This window comes from Tauraco erythrolophus, chromosome 22 (genome assembly GCF_009769465.1).
Source record: "Tauraco erythrolophus isolate bTauEry1 chromosome 22, bTauEry1.pri, whole genome shotgun sequence".
Taxonomy (NCBI): Eukaryota; Metazoa; Chordata; class Aves; order Musophagiformes; family Musophagidae; genus Tauraco; species Tauraco erythrolophus.
This window is the reverse complement of record NC_141486.1, coordinates 4,302,906-4,327,574: the sequence shown is the minus strand read 5'-3', so window position 1 is coordinate 4,327,574 and position 24,669 is coordinate 4,302,906.

Below are 24,669 nucleotides of genomic sequence, written 5' to 3'. Positions count from 1 at the left end.
CTTTTGTCTCAAGGACAATTTGCCTTATCTTCTTTGGACGGCACTGGGAACCCCATTCATAAGCTAAACATAACTGATGAGGTCTGTCCTAAGATGCAGCAACAAAGCCTAGAGCTACTCAAGCTCACCTGCGTTAGACTGACTGCTGCCCCAGAGCCAGTGTCACACTCTGTCCAGTGATGGATCAGCCATGTTAGACCCATTCATTATAGCTCATATCTTATGATAGCAGGAATAGGTCCTGTACACTGTCACCTAGAGGGAAACTCCATCTTTTATCTCCCAATGCATCCCTCATAGCCATGAGCTATTGGGTAACATCAACACTCTATACGGATGAGGAAAATGGCCATGAAAGAAGTCTGTGTAATAGAAAACATGTCATCCCACAGAGCAGAGGCACTCCTGGGGCACTCCTCTCCTGCTGTTCATTTGCAGATGCCTGTAGGATCATCTTTTCCCATGAGCTGCCTGTAATTTACTTCTGGAGGCATGCTCCTTTTCCGCACACAAACATATCAAGAAGATCTACTTTGTCTGAGCAAGTTTTCCTACCAGCAGCAGGACAAGGGACGAGCAGGACTTTAGACAAATGCGGAGTGTGATGGTGTTTTGATCCATGCTGTGCATTGGCAGTGTCCTTTTTGAAAAGGGTACCTTTCCTGAAATGATCAAGCAGGATATGAGTGACAGGTGTTTGGTGGGTTTTAAACATGGATAATTTCTGCAATGTGGTTTGCAACGTAACCCCCAGATAAATGCACAGGTGAGGGGCTGAAGTGCTGCAACGCAAGGGCAGCCAGAGGCAAGAATTTTTTAATTAGCTTTTACACTGGAAAAAGTGTTTGTGTGGCGACGCTTTTAGCTCAGGGGAATTCTTAACCCAGCCTTGCGTAGCCTGAGCCTGCTTACTGCGAAAAGGAAAAGGAGTTAGTCAAACAGGGGAAATAAACATTGGGTCACAGCTAGAAGAACATCATTTTCTACCAAACTCTTTCTATGTTTACCATATTAAACGATCAACACATTTGCACTGTATCAAACTGTGCAGACGTAACATTAAAAGGTCAGCTGTTAACCTGCAGAAGCAAAGAGACTCCACATCTCTCTCTTAAAGACGATAGTCCGTTCTGAACGGGTCCCCACGGTACTCCTATAGCAACATTAATGCTCCGAGTGGCCATATAGCAGCTCTCACTTGCAGTGCGTGGAACCTCTTCATTAAGACTCCAAACTCCCACTGTGAAGGTGGGAGCTGACTTTCTCATGGCACATAAACAACTGGGGAAACTGAGACACAAGGACATCAAATTCTTTCAATAAAAGGAAATGGCTCTCAAATTCCTCATTCTCAGACTCTCATTCTAACTCTCAAGCAGATGTCCACATGGTAGTGTTTGTGGGATTAAATATTCAAAAAATCACGGAACTGGGAAAACTCTACAGATCTTGGATCCCTTCTGACTAAATTGTTAATCTGTATCACCAATAACTCTAAAACAATTTAAAAGATACTATATTTTGATGCAGTGATACTTGAAGGAATAGGAAAATCAGAGGCAATGCAAAAGCAAGGTGTTCCTCACATCTCGCATTCACATAGTATAGGCCTGCCTACCCTTCGGAGCAGCTTATAAAACAAAAGCTGTATTATTACTTAGCCCATTTGGGACAGATAAGAACTAAGCTCCCTTGAACCTCCCTGCCAGACCTGATCCTTAGAGCCTGGCAGGGCCATGCTTTTGTTTACATTTTAGTTCAGAAAAGGATTTAAGTCCCTGTTTATCTTTAAGGCTCCTAGTAGATGCACGATCTTTCAGGTATTTTTCGTTGAAGAACGAGCCCTTCAGCGGATCAAAGCCTTGTTACGTCCCCGTAGCAGATGGAAGAGGTGAAAGCCTGGCCCCACCTGCCCAACTTGCTAATGGAGCAGCTGAGCCAGAATACAGATGTTGCCACGCTTACCTCTATTTCACGGTGGAAGCCGGGAGTAGAAGGAGGTTTGAGATTTAGAGCATATCTATGCTCACAAGACTATGTAAATTACTTATTACTCTGGCTTCGAGCCTGTGCTTGGAGGTACAATACAGGTTAATTAAAGACACAAGAGAGTATAGGGAAGATGCACAGATTGGACGAAGCAGTAGCGGTGTGGCAAAGACTGAGGGAAGAAGTCTCAGGTTGATTCCTGGAGAGAAAATTGACACCACAAACCAGCTTTGCCTTTTTTTTTTCAGGGAGAAAAGCACAGCATCAAAGCACTGAGCAGAGCTGGTGCAAAAGGGGAATGGTCATTGTTGGTGCTGGTTATCCCCACAACTTTAGTGACATGGGAAAACTGGGACAAATTTCTGTATGTGCTTTCCCAAAAATGACGTCTCCCTATTCAGCCGTGTTAACAAGTCCTAGAGGGCAAAGAGTTTCATTCTCCACAAATGATGTAGCAGGTTTTCCAGTCTTTTGACATATTGAAATCATGAAGGGATGTGTTTCTGGAAGACAGGCTTCAGTCAAGCACCTTTTGTTTCTAGGGTCAGTACAGGGACAATCACTGGAAATTTGACAATGCATAGTATGGAAGGAGTCAGGCTAAATGGCCCAATAACTTGTCCACGTCTCAAATATATTAGTGGTCTTTGGATGCCAGGACTGTTATGGCTCTTTTATACACACGTTAGGAGCACAGCAAAGAAATTGCTATGAAATTGTCGTTCCTGCTACTTCTACAAGCACTAAATCTTGCTTTGTTTTTCCTATTTTCTTTTCTTTTTTTTTTTAATAGCCATCCAGGCTTCTTTACTGAAGCCATAAAAAATACAAGTTATGAAAAGCAAAAGAAAAAGGCTATTTCTAGGCAGAGGAACGTGTCTTTGTATATGTTTGTGGACAGAGTGGCACAAGAGGGGACCCGATCCTCAATATGTTTGTAGGATGCGTCACACAATAGAGACCTGAATTAAGCCCTCCAGGCACAACTGTAATGCAAATATTAATTAACATTAATGGTCTGTGGCCTTGCCTGTCAGCTGGAAGCCAGCAAGACTGTGCATGGCAGAGTAGTATTAATTTGTTTTTGAAGCCCTGAAAGCAGAGAGCCTGGTGGTATATGAACATAGCAGCTTCGCTCCCACATGTCCACTTCGCTCTGCTTCTGGATCATTCACAGGGAGGGAAATCACAACCAGGATGAAGTGCTGGGGCTGTTTCGAAGAGCACTGGGGACACAGGTGGGAGACAGGCTCATGGCTGAGATCTGTACCCTGCTGAGGGCTCCTCAGGTTGCAAACTCCAGGCGTGGTGCCCTGTATTTGACGTGCTGGGAACACCATCTGCAAATGGTGGGTCACAATTCCAAAAGCCTCTCTCATTCTCCTGGGCATGTCTCTGCTACCTGCGCCTCATTCTTTTTGCAGCCAGGCGCACAGCATCATTTGGGGGGCTCCAGCTGGAACATCTCAGGTTCCCATTTGCTCCCAAACTGTGGGCCCGATTCTCAGCAACAACGTCTCCCCCACTTTCCCTCCCTCCTTCTCTCTGCAAGCACCTTCAATGAATTATTAATTGCAGCTCATCCAATTAAAGGGCTCCTGCATGTTAATAATTCATGGCAGCTCTTCAGAGCTGTTGGCTGGCAGGCTCGGCAGCACTAGGGTTGGGCCTTCGGTGAACTGAGAGGAGTGAAGTGCAATAAGAAAGGAAGAAATCAATAGTGTAGCACAGGCTGTACACATACAGGCGACTCTTTATTATATCTGAAAATTGCTTTCTGTGATTGCTGCCATCATTACTTCTGTATTTATTTTTTAACGACTTGTCCATCATGAAGCCCGTATACCTAAAGAAAAAGGCCAATTGCACTAAAACAGTTAAATTCTTTTAATATCTGGCACTGGGTGAAAGCAGTAATTAGTTCATTTTGTCTTTACTCCCTCTTACAGTGAAACCTTCCCCCTCCAGAAGTCAGTGTCCTTACTATCTCTGTAAGTTAGAATAGATCTACTGTTTTTCCCTCTGGAAATGGACCCATCAATGATGTTCATGGGAGTAACCTGCAGCTTAGCAGCTCTTACATTAGTATATAAAGGCAGTTCCCAGGACATGAGAACACCAGCAGAGTATTCAGAGGAAGCATGAGTGTGGTGCTACTGCAGAACCAACCTTTTATCAGTGTAAGGAAGAAAGGAAACCTCTCCTGAGGTTTGAGATGAGTTGGCATCAGGCAAAAGGTTGACAAGATAGTCTGGGATGAGGGCCACAGAAGCTGTGCGCATTAGAGGAGATATAGTCTCCCACAGGGCAGATCTGAAACATGAGAAAGTGAAATTGTAGATTTTGGTATGTGAGCATAGTCATCGGGAGCAAATCCAGACTGGCAAATGGCCAACCTCCTTGTTGTCTCAGAAAAGGTACACAAAAGAATGAAGGGTTAGAAGAGAAAGCCAGAGAAAGTCAAAGTAGAAATAAGATCCACTTTTCTTGCCAGTGATGGCAGCCCACTGAAAGAAAATATTCAATGAGGCTTCCAACAAGGGTATGCATAGGTGGAAATCACACCAAGACTGAAAGCCTCAGGAAAGGTATGCCTCAAACACTGGGTAATGGTTTACTGCCAATAAATTACCCAGTAAAATGGTGTGGACTATATTGCGCAGGAAGTCAGCTTAAATCAAACAGCTATGTCCTCAGAAGTCTTTTGTCTCTGGAATGGCCTCTCTTTAATAGGGGTCATACCCTCCTTTTATAAGCTTGGGGGACTATGAAGAGGAGGTCAGACGTACTAGAATCTGGGGAACTCTTTTTGTAGCCTTGCACGTTGGGGATATTTTGCTTTAAAACCAGATTTGATGGAAACCATAAAAAAGCCCATTGCTAATGGACGGTACAACTGGTAGTACATGTGGGTTTGCTTGCTTATTTTGAAACAAATCATGACTTTGTACAGCATCTGGAGCACCTCTCCTATGAAAATAGGTTGAGGGAGTTGGAGTTGTTTCAGCCTGGAGAAGAGAAGGCTCCAGGGAGACCTTCTAGCAGCCTTCCAATACCTGAAGAGGCTACAAGAAAGCTGGAGAGGGGCTTTGGACAAGGGTGTGTAGTGATAGGATAAGGGGAAATGGCTCTACACTGAAAAAGGGGAGATTTAGATTAGATTTAAAGAAGAAATTCTTCCCTCTGAGGGTGGTGAGGCATTGGAACAGGTTGCCCAGAGAAGTTGTGGCTGCTCCATCCCTGGAAGTGTTCAAGGCCAGGTTGGATGAGGCTTTGAGCAACCTGGTGTAGTAGAAGGTGTCCCTGCTCATGGCAGGGGGGTTGGAACTAGATGATCTTTAAGGTCCCTTCCAACTCAAACCATTCTGTGATTCTACAATTCTCTGATCTACTTCAATAAGACTGCAGACTGGGGTTTTCCACCACACTGCAAATGCATAATAGTGATGAAACATTGTTCCTGCACGGGGGTGTGACGTGACTGAATCACAGATTTAAAATATGTAAGAAATTTGGAGGGAATAGTTATTCTCTTTTATGCAAGTGATTTTAGTACTGATTTGAGAGCCCTGAGGAGACGGGGATTTCAGTCTTCATGGCCCATTCATCTTTGGTCGCTTGGTCTGCAATTTCCAATTAGTGTTTAATTTGATTGTGGTTTCTGTGGTGTGGATCATAACGACCTTTTACACCCAGCTGATCCGGCACTGCAATTTGGTGGTTCTTTCTCATGGACGTTAGATAGTTTGAGACTCTGCCACCACCACATTACCCCTATTTAAACATTTTACTCAGACCCCGCCTGGTTAGCCTGGTTCTGAAGGTGGTCAGGCTGACAGCTCTTCATCATTTCTGTTTCCTGACCTCAAAGCCACATCACTAATTCCTGGCTTCTATACCAAATATGCACTATGTGTGTCAGATACCACCAAAACAATGCCACAAAAAACTATAAATTGGGACAAAAGAAAGCAGGAGAGTTAGTGAAAGGCTAAATCCGTTGAAAACAGTGAGGGACACTTAGTGGAGAGCTGGATTTAGGAGTGGCATGGCAGCTCTGGGTGGCTGAGGCCATACCTCGTGTCCAGCTCATCGCATGGAAGGGTCATTAATCAGCTGCTGAACAGTCTCAGGGAAACATCAGTCAGTGGTGTTTAGTTTAAGATCTCGGGAAGATTCTGGGTGATCATGTAAGCACCATCGTGCATGGGAGGGCAAGATGGAGCAATGAGTCTTCAGCTCCAACACCCCACTGGCACTGCCATCACAGAAACCACCCTCTGTGCACTGGAACCAGCTCCTCCACTCAGGGCTGGGCGAGAGAAGAACACAGGCAGCCTGGCCGTGGCAGGCACCGCTGCCACACAGCCAACTTCCCTAAGCCACTGCTGCATTTCCAAACAGCTTTTTTCTCTAAAGAGAGAAGGGGAAGTATGGCTGTTTTTCCAGGTTTTTGCAATATCTCAATTTGTCCACTGTGTACGTACAGATCAATTTCGGAGAATGAAACCAACATGAACTTGTAACACTGCTGTGCTTTTAAACAACAACAAAATCCACAAAAAATCTTAGCAGAAACCCAAATTTCTGTTGGTTTTTTTATTATTATTTTTATTGACATTTTTCACGAGGGAAGAATCGAGCATATCTCAACCCTGGAGTTGAGGTCTTTGAAAAACACAGCTCTTAGCTTGCAATAAAAAGGTGGAGAAATGGGCACAAATGACACCCCACTTCCAAACACCTCCCTGAAAGCTCCAGCCCAAATCCAGTTTTTTCCAGCATTGCTTTTTACAATATGATTTTCCACTTGATTCTCTCTCTGCTGTTTGCTTTATGTGTCTGTTAATACATAAGCCTGTTCTTTTTTATCTTGCTTGTATTTTGGCTTTTTTTTTTTTTTTCTTTCCCTGCTTAGTACTAAACTGCAGAACACACATTGTGCTTTCAGCCGCCTGTGATCTGTCAGTGGGCCCAGGAGCTTAGCCTTAACGGGCTATGTAAATATTGTCTCAAAATTACAAATATTCAGAATGGCAGTAATGTATGGGGCTTTCGTTAAAGCATCTTGTTTTATGGGCTTAACCACAGGCTGGGAAGCACGGAGATGTTGACATGTTATTTGTACAAGGGACACACACTCACGTGTACACAAAAGCTCAACATTGTACAAATAGCAGTTCAGACCATAAATATCATAGTGAAATTGCTCCCAGATCAAAACAACCCCCAAAAGAGACATGATCGAAATGAAGTCAGACTACATTACTTTCGGGGCACACACCCTTTTTTTCTTTTTTTTTTTTTTTTTCTCCAAAAGTAGTGGAAAATAAAACTCGGGCGCCGAGAAGCCTATTCTGGATCAACACATTTAGAAACAAAATGTACCTTTGTATCTAAAATCTGAGTGTCATGAATATTTACGTGGGGAGGAAAGAATGATTTTGTCAGTGTGTAAAGCAGTCCCAGAGAGGCTCGAATTCTGCCTGGTTTCTATTAGCTTTCCTTCTCGGTAAACACACTGAGTCATTTGCTGCAGGAGAGGTGTGCGAGCACAGGGAGGGAAAGACACATAAGTAAAAAAGAAAAAAAATCCCACTGCCATGTAAATGGATGGGAAAGTATTTGCTGTGCGACGTGCCACCTCCGTCCCCGTATCTTATGATGTGGTGTTGGGTCTGTACAGCCAAGTTTAGCTGCAGTTTTCGCCCAACAGTGTCACGAATTTAAAAGGTCTCCTGCACTGCTACAAGAAATATGGAGGATGTCTGTACATCCTGACTACCTCCCGTAGAGCAAAATGGAGACCCAGAGCCACCAAAGGAGGAGTCTTATATTGGTGAAAATGTGAATGAGAAAACCTTTCCTATCAGCTCATCCCCAACTGGTTGAAGCCAAAGCTGTCCCCTGTCGAAAGACACTGGTTACTGGGGTGTGATGGGTTCCCATGGACCTCGTGAGCCACATGGACACCACGAAGCCTCCAAGCTACAAACTTAATGAGAGGCAGGAGCTGACTCTGATCCAGCACAGCAGGGAGAGTCCAGGGGATCCAATTTTGTGATCCTGGCATGGGGAAACCTCTGGACTCAGGCAACCATATCAGCACATATCCAAGTGGAAGGCAGCAAGCCTTTAAATTAAGCGTGTCTCAAGAGTTTGTCTATCAGGGCACCAGCGACTTCAGCTTGTTGTTCTCCATTGCATTTTCTGTGTAGTTGCTGACATCGCTCTACATTTCGTATTCTTTAGTCTTTGGACTGCAGCAGGGCTGAGGAGGTGCAAAATTAAACCTCCCTGTGTCTCCTGAGCTGGGAGTGGGATAACTTCTGGGAGTATGTGGAAAGGGAGATTAAACTGGGGAGAGGAGGGGGCTGCAGCCTTCCCTTCCCCACTCTGCACGAGCACATCGCACTGGTGAGCAGGGGACAGCATGGGTTTGGTAGTGTGTTTAAGAACATTTTGTCCCTTCCATCTTTCCTTTATCCCAGTTTTCATAAGAGAAGGGGCATAGAGCTTCTATCATCTACCTGGACCAGTCCTGCTGTTTTGCAAATGGAACTGGTTTGGCAACAGCAAGCAGCCAAGATTTTTATCTTTTCCTTCCTAAGATGCTTTTTTTTCCCTTCTGCCTTTACCATGCAGGTGCTTGGAGCAGCCATGAATCAGAGCCTTTGAGACGGGCTGCTTGTACCAGGCTGCCATCCAGAGGGGAAAGATACGGTGCCGGGAGTACCAGGCACTTACTGGATGGGGAAGACATACAAAGGGACAGATCGGGTCAGGAGATCAGAGGCAGGGCTTTACATCTAGGGCGAGGAGGGGTTTTGAAAAGGGGTCAGATGTTTAAAGTCTTTTCAAGATCCTGATGGCTTGAAGCAAACCTTTGCTCCAGAAGCTTTTCTGATGAAATTCCAGATCACGATCCACAGCAAAATTGCAAATGAAAAGAAATAATAATAATTTCTGTACATGACACTTGCCACTGGAAGATTTCAAGCACCTCATCCTCTGAATATTCACAGCTCTGTGCTCCCTGCTTCTGGGCTAATAACTCAGCCTCTGCCCACAAATTTGAGCCTTTCTGTCTCTAGGACTCCAGATCTAACCCCGAACTGTGTCACTTGAGCTTTTCTGGGGCAGAATGGCTGAAACTGCAAACAGACATAAAGCAGCTCCTCCCTGTTGTTTGAGGCAAGATCTGCCTGGTGTCTGCAGGTGCACTCGTCCCCCAAACTCTCAGACCATTTTACTCAATTGCCATCAATGAATAAGATGAATCCACTCAACAGGACAGACGCACCTATATAATCAATACCTATCAGCTTCTTCCACCCGTGGGTTGTGTGTACACATGCATATATAGAGCTAGACATGTCTCTGCACACATTCCGGACCTTTCAGTGACTACATATAAATATATGCTGGTGTACCCATTATATACAAATATAGAGACAGTGTGCTGCTCTCTCAATAAATTTTTGCTCAGTCTTCCTTTTGCAGTGTGATCAATAACAGTTCTAGTGCAGAAGGTGAGCAAAGTGCCTTGTTAAACTAATAATTGCACAGGAACCAATCCTTTCTAATAAAATCTTTTCAAGCCTTTATAAATTTCCACTCTAAGACCAGTTTTCCTGGGAGACCTATCATTACTGGAGAGTGGAAAGAAAGGAGCATAACTAGCCTCTCTTACCAGCCACCCAATAGACACTAAAATGGGGCAAGCACCGAGAAGGTCGCCCCCATGGAGCCTCTTGATTGAGACACAAACCCGCAGGCTGTGCTGTCCATCTCCCGACAGGGTTTATAATTAAAGCTGTATTGCTGTTTATATTCCAGCAGCACCTGTAAGACCCACTGCACAAGGTGCTGTGCAAACAGAGAGGCAGCAGGCTTGCTGCAAAGGATTTACAACCGTAATAGATAAAGTGTGCCGGGGAGGGTGGCTGCGGGGAGGGGTGAGGAGGAAGAAGGACAGCGAGTCTTTCAAGGTTGTGTTTTAACAGAAAACAGAAGTCCAGGGGCCTGACTGCCAAGCAGCTGCCACTCTCTGCCAGGCTTGTACCGCCTCTCAGATTTGGTCTCCAAGAAACACTTGTGGCTTCACCCAGGCACATCCATGTTATATTGCACATGTGATGACCTATGGAGCAGAAATTGACACCACTGTGCCGCAGCTGCAGTTTTTGGTATCCTATCAGGTCCCTGTCGGCTGTAGGATGCATATCTGGAACAGACTCCGCTACCAAAAACTCCCTTGTGTCAAGGGCAGCCCCAAGGCTGGGTGTCCCCTGGGACTGGGGAAGGGCAGCTGCTCCTCACCAACTGTGTGCGATGGGGGTCTTGCTCCTGGCCAGCAGGTCACAGGCAGCAGGTCACAGGCAAATCTGGAGGTCTGCATCCATGGCTCATGCAAGCAAAGGACAGTGCTAAAGGATGCTGATGCAGTCTGGGAGCACTGGAGAGGAGGAACCCAGCAGGCTGAGGGTACCAGATGGGCATCTTGTATGGCAAATCCCATCATAGCGGGTGCAGTGAGGATTGCTCCCAGCATGGCCAGTGCCATGTTGACTGGAGCATCCTGCCTGCACTCCATGTGAAAAGGCCCACCACCTTGTAAACAAGGCACTATCTTCTCTGGAGAGGCCATGGTTTCTGTGTGACGCTTTTCCTTAGCTTCAGTGCCATCCATCCTAGGCAACATTAGTAAAGTAGTGAAGAAAGGCAGGAAACTAGAAAGTTAGTGAGTCGTGGGCCGTGTTTGGTTAAACAATGTCTTCAGGCTTCAGAACTATGCATATGGAAGGGGGTGTTATGTAGGGACCCTCAGCTTCCTTCCTCCGAGTTAATTAACCTCCCTCACCTCCGTGCTGTTATAGACACAAGCGTTCTCCTGCATATGTCAAGGGCGTAATTAGCACAGACTGAGCAAACCGCACTCACAGAATGGAAGCGTGCCTGCAAGATGGACAAAAGTGAAAGCTGGGCATCGGCAGGGACAGTGAGCCACAGCACAGTTGACCAAGTATGGCAGGAGCAAACCTGAGCTGCTGGAGGGAAGGATTAGGGCTGCCCCTTTCCCATTCCCTCCATCTGCCATCTGCAGCTGCAGGGCATGGATGAGAGGCTGCATCTGCCACAGGAGAGCAGATTCACACGCTGAGGAGATGACAAGGGGTAGGAGCATCTTGGTGATGGAGGAAAGTCTTCCTCAGTCCCCTATCAGTTGCACCCAGTGGACTCAGACCGCCAATATTTCCAGCTTCTTAGTGCTCAGAGGACACAACCTTCTGCCTTCATTCAGTTTTATGATGACAGATCCTCAGGTGACCCTTCTCCATCATACAGGAGAAAGTGTTCCCCCTCCCTGCCACCTCTGCAGCTTTGCCCAGCCCTGGGTTCTCCACACCTCTGCTGCCAGCACTCCAGATCCTGTCTCTCCCCTGGTGACCCGGGTTCCATATTCCCATTTCTCAGGATGATGAAATCTCTGCTGTGACCCCCCTTGGCAGGGAAGACTGAGATAGGCCCAACATGGTTTTGCTGATAGAGGGAAACAGCATTGCCTGAGGGCAAATCCACAAGGATCTCTGTGAAGGTGTCCACCATTGTTCACACAGTTCATTTCACGGGACCATTGTCTCTCACTCCTCAGTCCCAAGGGATCCTTCCACGCTTGTTGAACAGCCCCATCCCTGTCAGTTCCTCTGCTTCCTTCCACTTCAATCTGTTAGATTCTCCTCCTACATCTCACCTGTCATATAGATTGCAAGCAGCCTGGGGCAACCCTGCTCCTGACCAAAGATCCCCAGTGCTACTGTCATGCAGATCCCTGCAAATGGAGGGTGTGAGAGGATCAAACCAGAGAAGGCTAATGATTCCCTGTAGGCCCCAGCTCTTCTGCAGCTCACAGGCTTCCGACATTGCCTCCTCCCTTCTCCCCAGAATCACAAAACACACATGCAAAACTTCCCAATTTTTAAACGTTGCTGTTTTAGAGAAACATAGTACTCCTTCCAGCTGCAGGCACTAAATCATCCCTCTCCCAGGACGTGTGCTGAGGAAGTAAGGCCAGTGATGAATGGGGCTGTCCATATTTACATTGGGAGCAGAACAGCTGTGTGAATCTCACTGTGCAATGAGTACTCTGCAAACTCGTCATCCCCCTTGCTTCCTCCCCCACCGCTTGGTGACAGTGACTGATTGTCCACTTTTGCAGAGCACTGCCCAGCAGCACGCATGACTCCCAGCACCTCTTGAAAGTGAGGTGGTGGGGGGGAAAACCTAACCCTCAAATCATCAGAGTTGCTGTATTTGTTTGGTGAGCCTTATTTCCTGCGATGACTTTGCAAACAAGGCCACAGAAATAAAAGAGAAGTGCTGGTGAATTGGAAGAGAGGGGGAGGAGAAAGGGCAACCCTGTCTGTTTCTTGCAAGGAACTGCAAGAACTTCATGGGTTTATGAAAGGCAGGTCTTGCCAATCAAACCTGATCACCTTCTATGACAGGGTGACCCGCCTGGTTGACCAGGGAAGGGCTGTGGATGTAGTTTTCCTAGACCTCAGTAAAGCCTTTGATACAGTTTCTCATAGTGTTCTGGTTGAGAAACTGATAACTGCTGGCCTGGATAGGCACACCCTCCTTTGGGTTAAAAACTGGCTGGATGGCCGGGCCCAAAGAGTGGTGGTAAATGGGGCTAAATCCGCTGGAGGCCGGTCACCAAGTGGTTCCCCAGGGCTCAGTGCTGGGTCCAGTTCTGTTTAACATCTTTATCAATGACCTGGATGAGGGGATTGAATGCACCCTCAGTAAATTTGCGGACGACACCAAGCTGGGAGGCTGTGTCGATCTGCTCGAGGGTAGGGAGGCCCTTCAGAGGGATTTGAACAGGCTGGATCGTTGGGCTGAGGCCAACGGCATGAGCTTTAATAAGGCCAAGTGCAGAGTCCTTCACTTGGGGTATAAAAACCCCAAGCATCGCTATAGGCTCGGGGAAGAGTGGCTGGAGAGCTGCCTGGCGGAGAAGGACCTGGGGGTCTTGGTTGACTACCGGCTTGATATGAGCCAGCAGTGTGCCCAGGTGGCCAAAAAGGCCAATGGGATACTGGCGTGTATCAAGAACAGTGTAACCAGCAGGAGCAGGGAAGTGATCCTGCCCCTGTACTCAGCACTGGTGAGGCCGCACCTGGAATATTGTGCCCAGTTTTGGGCCCCTCGCTTTAAGAGAGATATTGAGCTCCTGGAGCGAGTCCAAAGAAGGGCGACTAAACTGGTCAAGGGCTGGAAAATAAAACTTATGAGGAGCGGCTGAGGGAGTTGGGGCTGTTTAGTCTGGAGAAGAGGAGGCTGAGGGGGACCTGATTACGGCCTATAAATACTTGAGAAAAGATGGTGGGGGGTGGGGAAGGGCTCTTTACATTAGTGATGGGTGATAGACAAGAGGAAATGGGCATAAGCTTAGTCAGGGGAGATTCAGGTTGGATGTTAGGAAGTCTTTCTTCTCTGAAAGGGTTGTCAGCCACTGGAATAGGCTGCCCAGGGAGGTGGTTGAGTCCCCATCCCTGGATGTGTTTAAGAATAGGGTGGATGATCTACTTAGGGATATGGTTTAATGGGGATGAGGAACGGTTGGACTCGATGATCTCTAAGGTCTTTTCTAACCTAGAAATCTATGAAATCTATGAACTGCATCCAAGGTGTTGAGCACCTGCAGCACTTTTCATCCTTCAGACAAATGCTCAAGGTAAATATTGATGCCAATATGCTCTGTGTACTCAGACTGCAGTTCTCTGCATAGAGCTCTTGGACTGTGGGGGTTTAAGATGAGCTTAAAATGTTGGCAAGACTTAAGCAATGTATGGACAACCAGTACAGGCTTCCCACTCCTTTCCCCTTTGTTTCATGCCTGCCTTGATCTAGTCCGTTGGCTGCTACCTTCACTTGGTGGCCCAGTCTCAGCCCTAGGTAGAAGGAAATACTCTGTTCTTCCACCAGATCTCTGTGCAGTCCTGCCACTGAACTTCACTCCTTCCAAGTAGACTCCCATACTTAGGGATCTGTCTGTCTCCTCATAACCTGTATCCCTGTAACTCAGCAGGAAAGTTTCCAGAAATTATCATGATCTGTCAGCAGATCTCAGCAGAATGCTTCACTTTAAACAAATCAGCATATTCTGAGAGGAAAAATATGAGAGTCTCAAATGAGCCATACATACATTTCTGATCAGCTCTCCATTATAGCTCTCAGCTGATGGAGATGTGCTGGATACAAGCAGCAGAATTATGGAGAAGGGAATAAGCCGAAGGATTGTCTACCTCCCACATACCTGGCGGTGAAACAAGAGGCTAAAGAAGGGAAGATGCTTAGACATGACTCTGACACCTTCATCCAGCACTTTACATAAAAAGACTTAAATTACAGCAGTGGGATGGGTGGCTCCACTGCACAGAGAAGCAAAGTCCTGACAGTGTGTCTGAAGAAAGGCACTTGGCACTGTGGTTTGGAGAGATAATACTGTGTGAGGCTCTTACTTGCTCTAAGTAGACCTAGATGAAGAGAAGAGGAATAATTACTGGCTCCAGCTGCATAGCCTGCTCCTGCAGCAGACCAGAGGAAGGGTCACCTCGAGATCCCAAACTTGGCATAAGTTCCCTTGAGGTAGGGCTTGGCCCACAGCTACCATCCACACCTGGAGTCAGTCCGGTCCAGCCCAGCACAAAGCTGGAGATGGACTAAGATTCAGGGCTCTGCAGTCTGAAACACATCTCCTCCCCACCGTCACGGGCTGGGTTAATTGCTGAAGGGGGAAAAGAGAGAACTGCAAATGGAAAACGGCATTTTCAATCTGCTGGAGTGTCTGGGGAGGGAACAAAGGTAGACTCGGGGAAAGGCAATGCGAAGAATGGCAGGGAGCGGGGAACGGCTCCTTGCCTTATTCCTATGCTGCTCCACTCCACGCTCAGATAAAGTGGTCCCTTCTCTCCAGCCTTCTCCTTTCTAGTCACACACTCCGTTGGTTAATTCTCTCCTCGTCGAGATCAGAGATTAGATAGAGCCTGGATTTATAGCTAGTGAAAATAAAAAGAGCTGCTCCTATCAAGGATTCAAATGATTAAATATCCCACCATAGAAATACTTTTAACTTCACTTACAGTACAATTTCACTTACACGCTGATGCAGTTGACAGCGCTAACAAAAGCTGCTTGAGTAATATGGGGCCTGAAGAGAGAGAGAAAGAAGCTGGAGGAGAGAATGAGAACAGGGATAGGGACAGAAATGGAGAGAGAAAGAGAGAAATGGGATTAGATAGTGAGATGCAAAGAGAGGAGAGGAAAGGAAAGGCAGGAAAAGCAAAGGAAAGGAGGAGGTTGGCTCTCTCTGCCTGTAGCATTAAAAGTACAAGAGCTAAACCAATTAAACAATGAAAGGAAAGCAAAGGATTAAATGAAGGGCTATGTAAAACAGCTCCTCTAATCCAGCTCATTTACTGCTCTTTATTCTCTATTTCCCTCTCATGTTGATCCTCAGATTCAACAACGCCAGACCCATAGTGCCTCGTGCCTCGCACATGCAGGGTCCTGCTGGCACCGTGCCGTGCCCCGTCCGCTGCTCTTCCACCTCGGCCAGGGTAGGGGACAGCAGCGGTGAGCGGTCACAGTGTCGGCCAGGGGATGCTCCTGGGCAGACAAATGAGCTGTACTGAGCTCTGGTTGCACTCATGGTTGGACTGCTCCTGCCCTCCAGCCAAACTCGCTCAAGGAGAACACTGAGAAACAGGACTGTCCTCCTCTACCACCATTACCAACAGATCAGAGCAGGGACTGTTCCTCTCCAGGTGCTGCTGGAGACCCTCATTTTGCACAAAGCTTGTAGTCTGCCATGGTGATCCAAAGGACAAAGAGGAATTTTCAGGGCAGTTTCCGCTCCTGCCTTCTCTGTGGCTCCTCTTTACCCTCATTCCCTTCATTCCCTCCATTCATTCACTCCTCACACCCCATCTCCTCCGTGTCCTGCCAGTGCTGGGATCCACCACCTCCCCCCAGACCTGCAGTGTGGGTTGGGGCATCCTGCAGAAGCTGCAGCAGTTACAGGGAAAACAACTGGTAGATGAAATGCAGCAAACGGGAGATTGGTGGGGACTAAAATCGCTTACCCATCTTCTTCTTTTTTCCCCTTTCTCCATTTGCCTGATGCCCAAGAATGATTATTTCTTTTCTGGTTGCTTCTTACAGTTTTGATCGTAGCCTCAGGGAGAGCAGAGGGACAGCAGAGGAAGTCATTTGGGGAAGGACCTGAGCACTGGGAGAAAGCGTGGCTGCCCGGGGGAGGTTATCTGTGCCTGGTCACTGTCTGCAGGGATGCTGAGCTATTTGGAAATGACTTTTTTTCTCCTTCAGCACTCCAGAGCTACAGATCATTTGAATTCACCCTCTCCTTCCCTTTCAGGAGACAGAAAGGCCCCAGCCGTACTTGAAATGAGACAGATGCTTATGGAATTGTGGGTTTAAAAGCATTTTTCAGTTGAGTTCTTTCCTTTTCTACACAGAGCAGTCCAATGTGAGCTGACTAATAAATGCATTATCTCTTTTTTTTTCCCTTTCCTAGGAGGGTTTGATATGGCAGCTCCATAGATCAGGCTGGTCTCCAGGGATATTTCTGCCCTAAACAAAATGGAAATTGTCTGCCCCCTCAAAAGCCCTCAGTGACTCATACAATAAAGAGAACCCATAAATATTTGGGTAATTACAGTCCATTCACCTAAATTCCATAAGAGGCAGAGCACTTTCTCACTTCGTGTCCTTAAACAGCCGTTGCGTGTTGCTGTTTGCCGCTCGTGTGTTGCCGTAAGCGCCCCAATCCCCCTTAACGGTCAGCTTCCAGGTAGCGTGTGTTCAACTCCTCATCAGTAGTTAGCAAAGGCTGGGAATGTTTCACAGCAAAAGGATGAAAAGTTGTGCGATGAAAAGTTGTGCAATGAATAGGAAGTCAGATACTGTACTGCTTTACACACGGTACACACAGAGCCAGTGCCTTTTGCCTGATGCTCCACACGTCACCGAGACCACGCTGTAGGCACCTCCTTGGCATGGGGATCAGAGGACCCTTGTGCCTGGAGGAAACATTTGCTGAAATCTGCTGTAGCCAGACTCTCCAGTGCGGTGACAGTCCTGGAGATTAATGCATTTTATAATGTTATTGTTACTGTGTTGTTGTTAATATTTTACTGCCTGTTGTCACCACTCCATGAGGCAGATCCAGCTATACATATATCTGATCCGGGTGGTCTACAGTCCTTTGTACGTCCCCTGGAATGATTACACCAGGCTCATGTTACAGCTATTTGATGCTGCATAAAATTTCCAGAAAGACAGAAGTGGAGAATATATATTTTAAAAAGAACGATTCAGTGAAGGTTTGGGCTATGCTGTTTCCTTCCCTCCCTCCCTGCCTCATCGGCTCAGGGTGAATTACAGGATGTGCAAGAACACTTTTACGAAACCCTCCTTGAAAGGAGCCCGTTGGAGCAGCACTGCCTGCATGCCCCAGCAGTCTGCCTTCCCTCCATGCCTCCCTCTGCTCTTTGATGACCTCTCGCAGCGCAGCTGATGGCCACAGTGACAGCAGGGCCACAGGTTTCCCTTTGCCCAACCCAAGGCAGTCAAGCAGACATGGAGTGGATTTGCATAAAGTGTTTTTCTTTCTTGACTTTCCAGCAATCCTCCAAAGAGCACCTGGGCTGTGAGAACACTGGGCATCGTTGGCTGGTGCGGACCACAGGCATCCGGCAGGCAGAGCGGTTGCATTCCTCCTGCCAGAGGGAGCGATGGACAGGTCTACAGGAATATGTTTGGTCTGGTCTGCAGAGGGGAGCCCTCCAAGGAGCTGGTGACTGGCAACCTCAGGGTGGGAATGAAAAGCTGGGCAGCCTCCTGCCAGAGGTGACCAGATCCAGCTACCTCCAGAGAAGGTTTGAGCAACCCTAGAGCCTGCTCTCAGACCCTGTCAGTCACAAACGTTTTTATTACAACCTGCTGCTTTATCAAATGCTTCATTTTGTCTGTTTTTCATCTCCTCTTCCATTTTCCTCCTGCTACTTAAAATTTGTTTCTTTCCTTGCTATGGGTGATGGTGCTTCTAATCAGCACTTTCCTTGTCTAATTGCCTCATTGTGAGCTTCTCCCTGAACCTGTCAGACACAAACTCACACTTCTTGCCTTACTTGTCACAAGAAAAATTGTTCTTTTAAATGTGTCTGGGAGAGGCACAAGGACATTGAATACTCCAGGGAGAGGGAAGGATGGAGGAGTGACTGACTGCAGTTACTCATTACATGGTATTTCTGAAAGCCCCCTCCAACTTACCTGGAGATACACAAACAGAAAAAAGAAAACTCTGTCTCAAAGACATCACAGTCCAAAATATGTTGACACTGAAAAGTCCCTGAAGAAGTTATACCTGCTGTGATTACAGCAGAGGATGAGTGGATTACTCGGTGAAACAAACCACCCACTGCAGGAGGGATTATTTTGCATGTGAGAGGAAAATTTAGGGACTTTAAATACTAATACCCCATTAATGATTAATGTATCTATTGCATAGGAACCTGCTTGCTGCCCTATTAGCCCCCTGCCTCAATCACAGCAGATATGCTAGTGGAGAAAAAAAACGTTTTTAGGGTTTTGCTGTACCAGCGTTGCATTCATGTAAGAAATTTCTGTGCTGTTCGTAACTGAGCAGAGCTCTGAGTTTTACCTCCCACATTCAGGTCCTCTGTTATCCACCTAAATTAGATTATTTGTGAAGCACATTGATGCTCACCCCTGATGATAGCAGAGGAGTCTTTCAGGCCAAGGTATTTGTGGTTGTCATCTTATCTCCTGATAGGAAGATAACAGTGTTCTTCCAGTGACACATTAGCTGGTGGATTTGCCTATCAAAGGCTGGCAGAAAGATAGAGTAAGGTTAGATGCTTGTGTAGCTCAGCTTAGCATTTCCTTGGTAAGATAAATGATGACCTTGGTTTTACCTCCACCTGCTTTGTCTCAAACTAAGCAAGTGACAAGGCTGATGTCACATCTTCAGGTCTTGCCTGAAGTCATTTGGAGGGCACCTGCTTCATGGCAGTTATATTGGTGACGTGTTGGCCTTGTCCTTTACATTTCATCCCACAAGAGCAGATTCTCCCTGTGGCACGGGATGAGCTACTTCAGACCAGGGCCCCTCTCACCTCAAGTATTAGTCAGGGAGCAAAGTTTTATTGGCAGTAAATAATATCTTTGTGCTTCTGTGCCTTGCCTACAAGTGAAGAGATCACAGCTGTTTTCTTTTCCAGTTTTCCCTTTGTGTTTTCACAGAATCAAAGGATTCTTAGGGTTGGAAGGGACCTTAAAGATCACCCTCATTCCAACTAGACATCAGGTTGCTCAAAGCTTCATCCAACCTGGCCTCGAACACTTCCAGGGATGGGGCAGCCACAACTTCTCTGGACAACCTGTTCCAGTGCTTCACCATCCTCATTGTAAAAAATGTTTTCCTTAAATCTAATCTGAATTTCCCCTCTTTCAGTGTAAAGCTGTTGCCCCTTGTCCTGTCACTACACACCCTTGTCCAAAGCCCCTCTCCAGCTTTCTTGAAGCCTCTTTAGGCACTGGAAGGCTGCTAGAAGGTCTCCCCAGAGCCTTTTCTTCTCCAGGCTGAACAGCCCCAACTCTCTCAGCCTGTCTCCATAGCAGAGGTGCTCCAGCCCTCGGATTATCTTTGTGTCCTCCTCTAGACCCGCTCCAACAGCTCCATGTGCTTCTGATGTTGGGGGCCCCAGAGCTGAACGCAGCACTGCAGGGGGGTTTCACAAGAGCAGAGCAGAATTTTGGCCATTTTTTGGGGGGTAGAGCTCAGAGAGGCCCCCATGGCAGTGGTGTTTGCAGATCTGGCTGATTATTTCATTACTTATGATCAGCTGCAGAGCTTGGGGTGCCGGCCTTGGGCGGGCGAGCTGGTTATGGAGCAGCTATGACCTCCTGGCGAGGCAAAACCACGGACATATTAGCAGGGGGCAATTAGAGGGCGGAGTAGAGAGGGGAGAGATCGACTGTGGGCCACTGCTAAGTATTTTACCTGTCAAAAACGACTTTAACCTGCACATTTAGGCTATAAAAATTTTCTTCAGTCAAGGAAAGATCTGCTATTCACAAGGACAAAGCTAAGGCAGCATCTTCTCCTTGCCTCAGAAAATTAATTTAAAATAAAAAATGTGGAGAATTCAGTAGCAGGAGAGAAGGAGAGAAAGAGATATAAACCATACCTGCTCATGGTCTTCAGTGCCTGCCCCTGGTGCCTCTGCACGGCAACGGGGATATGGTACAGCTCTTTTTTCTGGGAGCAAAATGTATGCATCTGTGCCTAAAAGCCCAATTAAAACCTCTCAAAGTCGATGGCAGTCTCAAAAGAGATTTTTACCTTTAAATCACCATCTGTACTGATTTGCTCCCTTCCCAGGAAGGTACCCAACACTCTCTATCTCAATGTCACGAGAACACCCGTCCTCAGCCCCGCGCATCGCGTGAGAGCCCCACCACCACCGCGGCGGCTGCGCGTGGCCGTCGTCGCTCCAGGTCACCCCCAGGGCTGAAACCTTTGTGCAGCTCCTCCACGGTTCCTCCAGATTTGTACTAAGTAAAGCATAACTGATTTTGGCCCTTCTTCTTATTAGGCAAATAATTCTTTTCCTACATTTGCAAATCCCTTGCTGTCGGAACGTAGGATGCAAATGACTCAACCTATGTGTTTCATGTCATTTGTGAATCATTAGGCCTCGCTTAAGAGGGTTTGCATCACTCCATGCTCATCTTTATAATCCTAGCCTAATTCTGGGCTTCGGCCAAATAGCATTCAGGCTTCACTTCTTTTCCTTTACCTTCAGTTCTTTATGTGTTATTGAGTAATTCAGGCACTTTTCATTGGGATGAATCGGAAATGCACAGTGGAAAACGCAGTTTCTCAAAGGAAAAATTTACGTCTGCTGAAATTTGTTTGCTTATTCGAAAAATCAACATGCAATTATACTTTTGGCCAGAATAAGACTGATTAAAAATAAAAACACAGCTCAAACTTTCAATTTTCTAAACATTTTGCTTGAAAACAACGCAACAAAATACAAAACATATTTTACTTCTGACACACTAAACATTGCCTTATAAAAATTGTAAGCGGGACGCCTATTCTCTTTTAAGAGCTAGGATCTCTGGAGGAGAATTCCTTTTGTACTTTGATTCATGCTGTATCAGGCTCATTACAGGACGCCAGGATATTTTTGTATGTGCTCTTTGGAATTCTGTTATCCTTATTTTTGGAGCAAGCGAGTGCTTCTACAACTCCAGCAAGGAACATATCACTAAAGACAACTAGATGTTTAATATCAAACTGATCTGAAAAATTTCAGGGAAATTCAGTAAATCAAACGAAAATATTTTGTTTCTTGTTTTAAATTATTTTTTATTTTTCAAAATTGGAACTAATTGCAATGGAAATACCCAAAATAAAGTGTTCTTTCACTTTGGACCTTTTTTTTTTAGGTTTGCTCATCTATAATAAATGTCTAATTAACATTTTCATTGCAAGCTAGGATAAAAAGCTGGGGTAGAAATTCCAAATTTAACTCTGTTCTACCTTTTATGATGACAGAAAACGAAGAGCCAGTAAAAACAGGAATTAGTGTCAGATTCTCTTCCCATGTATTGATCACAGTGGGCTCATACTAGTGATGTTTAGAGCAATTTTGGGCATGTATAAAGAAGGGGTTGAGAATCCTTTGTTTGGTTTGAGAACAAAAGCACAGACAGTTCTGCCTAGTGAAAAGCAGCGTGAAACGTTACCTGTGCCCAGGTTCTATCTCTGTTTTTACAAAGGTTTTGGCATCTCCATCAGAAGTCCATGCTTTTGAGATAAAAGGTCTGAGTCACTCCAGTGGTTCCTATGAGCTACAGGACTGCTGTATTTTTAAGATGCGCCCAGCAAAATGCTTCTCGTCCTCTTCATAGCACTTGGTGACTCCAGGGAAAGTCCAGACACCCCTGTCTTCATAGATCTTGTCACCTGGTCCCTTAGGTATTACCCATGACACATATATCTCCATTTTCCCATTCTGGGAACTACGATGAAGACAAAAGGCTTCACTATCGTCAGTGCTTTGTGGGCATTTTTATCACCTGTAGGATACATATTGATTTCGAACCAGTCTTGTTTGCCTGAACTCTGGAGCTGGCAGTCTGTGGACATCATTTCAATCTGTTCAGCACTCCCAGGCGTAGGGTGCCCTCTTTTATTTTTAAGGCATGCAATAAAGCACAAAATTAATTCCATGTCTGATTTATGCCCAAAGCCACCATTCTGTGTTCTTCCAGCTGAGATTTGATTGGATTTCATTAGATTCTTTCCCATAGAGGCAGATAATTTTCTTCAGGTTTACGTTTGAGTGTTTCTGGGTTTGTCTGGGGTTTTGGGTTGTTTGTTGTTGTTGTTAAATAGCTGAAAAAATGCATTCTTATATTTGTTTGTATGGAGCTATTCAAAGAAAAATAAACAACATGCCTTTTTAAAGTCAAAAGCATAAGTTTTGCATAGGTGAAGTCGTTCTGTAAGTCTTTTCCTTTACTCTTGCTATTTATTGACTATCCTGTGTCAGTAAAAGGTATTGTCACGAGATGCTTTTGGATTCTTTTTGACAGGACTAACAAATTATTTACCCACCTAGACTCTTGCAGGCCTGAGTTTACTAACAATTCCAGCTTAGCATCTATCATTTAAAAAATCCAAAATAGACTAGACACGCCTCAATGGGCTGGCAAATACCTATACTACCTTCCAGCAGGAATGAAATATTCCCCCCTGCTCTGTTGATCCTACCTTTGAGAACAGATAGGCTTAGCGATATGACTGGGAGTCAGCAAACCCGGGATCTGCGAGGCCAGATAACACATGTCATGTCATCAAAGCAATAGCCTGCACCCAACCTCCCTTAAACGCGCATGGTCTGACTCCCACTGCTGCTACGCCAGAATGAGTCTTCACTGCTCTTGGTCGTGTCACCCCAGCTTAAAAGGAGTCTGAGCTTGGCTCTGACAAGATGTAACACAAGAAAGGGAAGCAAAGGAAGAAGAAGAGAAGAAGAAGAAGAAGAGAAGAAGAAGAGAAGAAGAAGAAGAAGAAGAAGAAGAAGAAAGAAGAAGAAGAAGAAGAAGAAGAAGAGAAGAAGAAAGAAAGAAGAAGAAGAAGAAGAAGAAGAAGGAAGAGAAGAAGAAGAAGAAGAAGAAGAGAAGGAAGAGAGAAGAAAGAAGAGAAGAGAAGAAGACGGAGAAGAAGAGAAGAGAGAGAAGAAGAAGAAGAATGAAGAAGAAGGAAGAAGAACGGAGAAGAAGAGAATGAAGAAGGAGATGAAGAAGGAACAGTGAGATCAGAAGAGGACAAGCTGGAAAGAGAAATAAGGTGATGGGGAAAAGCAACATAAGGTGATAACAGAGCTGAATTTAACTCATACTGGAATGTTTTCCTACATAACAAGACTAAACCGCCCTTGATGGCTCCACCAGCTAGAGAGAAGTGCCTGAAACATGCTTTAACACGTTGCAGTTCTTTAAGGAGCTGAAAGCAGCATGTGCCCCAGCTGGGTACATCCTAGCCAGCAAGTTGCTGTTGCCATAGCCCAGCCCATGCAATGCACGCTCCTACCCAGCCTGATGCAAGAAGGAATTTCATAGAAATCCACAATTTCTTTAAGGTCTGAGATCACAGCTTGCGACTAATTATAGAAATAAATAACTGGTGACTGGAGCCATCTGTTCTTTATTTGGCAATGCCTTTCTTCTTCATGAAATTAACACACCTGCAACCTACACGTCTTCCTGAGGATGGGTCACTCTGCCCTCTAAACCGCAGATGAATTGCTGGAGCACAGGCAACCCTCTGGAGATGTTGCTGCTTATCCTCCTTCTCCTCACCCCCAGGGGAAAATAATTAATATGCTCAATTACGTTTCATTAGTTATTCAGGTTGAGGAAAAGCAGGGACTAGGAGTTACAGTAGTAAAGTTATTTATCACCACAGTTTGAACCTCATTATCGGTGCGCGGGGTGGAGGGTTTGGCTCCACAGAGCTACATCCTTACTGGAGAGCAGGAGCCTCACCGGGGGTTCGCACGAGCCACAGGACACACATGCAGTGAGCCAGACTGTGATGGGGAGCTCAAGGGTGTGGGATGGACGTAACCCAGATCCAGACAATTAAACAAGAGTTTTCCCATGTCTTCAGTGGTGTTAATGTGGGAAATTCCATTTTTCTTTCTCTTTTTCTTCCCTACTCTCACATTTCCCTTGTTTTAATCTTTCACATTGAGGTGTTCTGTACAACAATGATCATGGGAATGAATTTTAAAAGGATTATTAATTTTACTCTTTCCTTTTTTTTTTTTGAGTTTGACTTTTAGCTTAAGTCAAAAATATTTCAGGTCTTTAGAGCCATAATTAGACATATTGTCCTTAACCAAATGCCAGATAATTTGTATGCACTTGAGGTAAATCTTTTGCTGGAAAGGTAGGCAAATATTGAAATATGTAATGAAAACAAAAGAAGACATGAATAAAAAAAACCCTACACAACTATTTTAAATCTTTTAAATTACTTTCTCT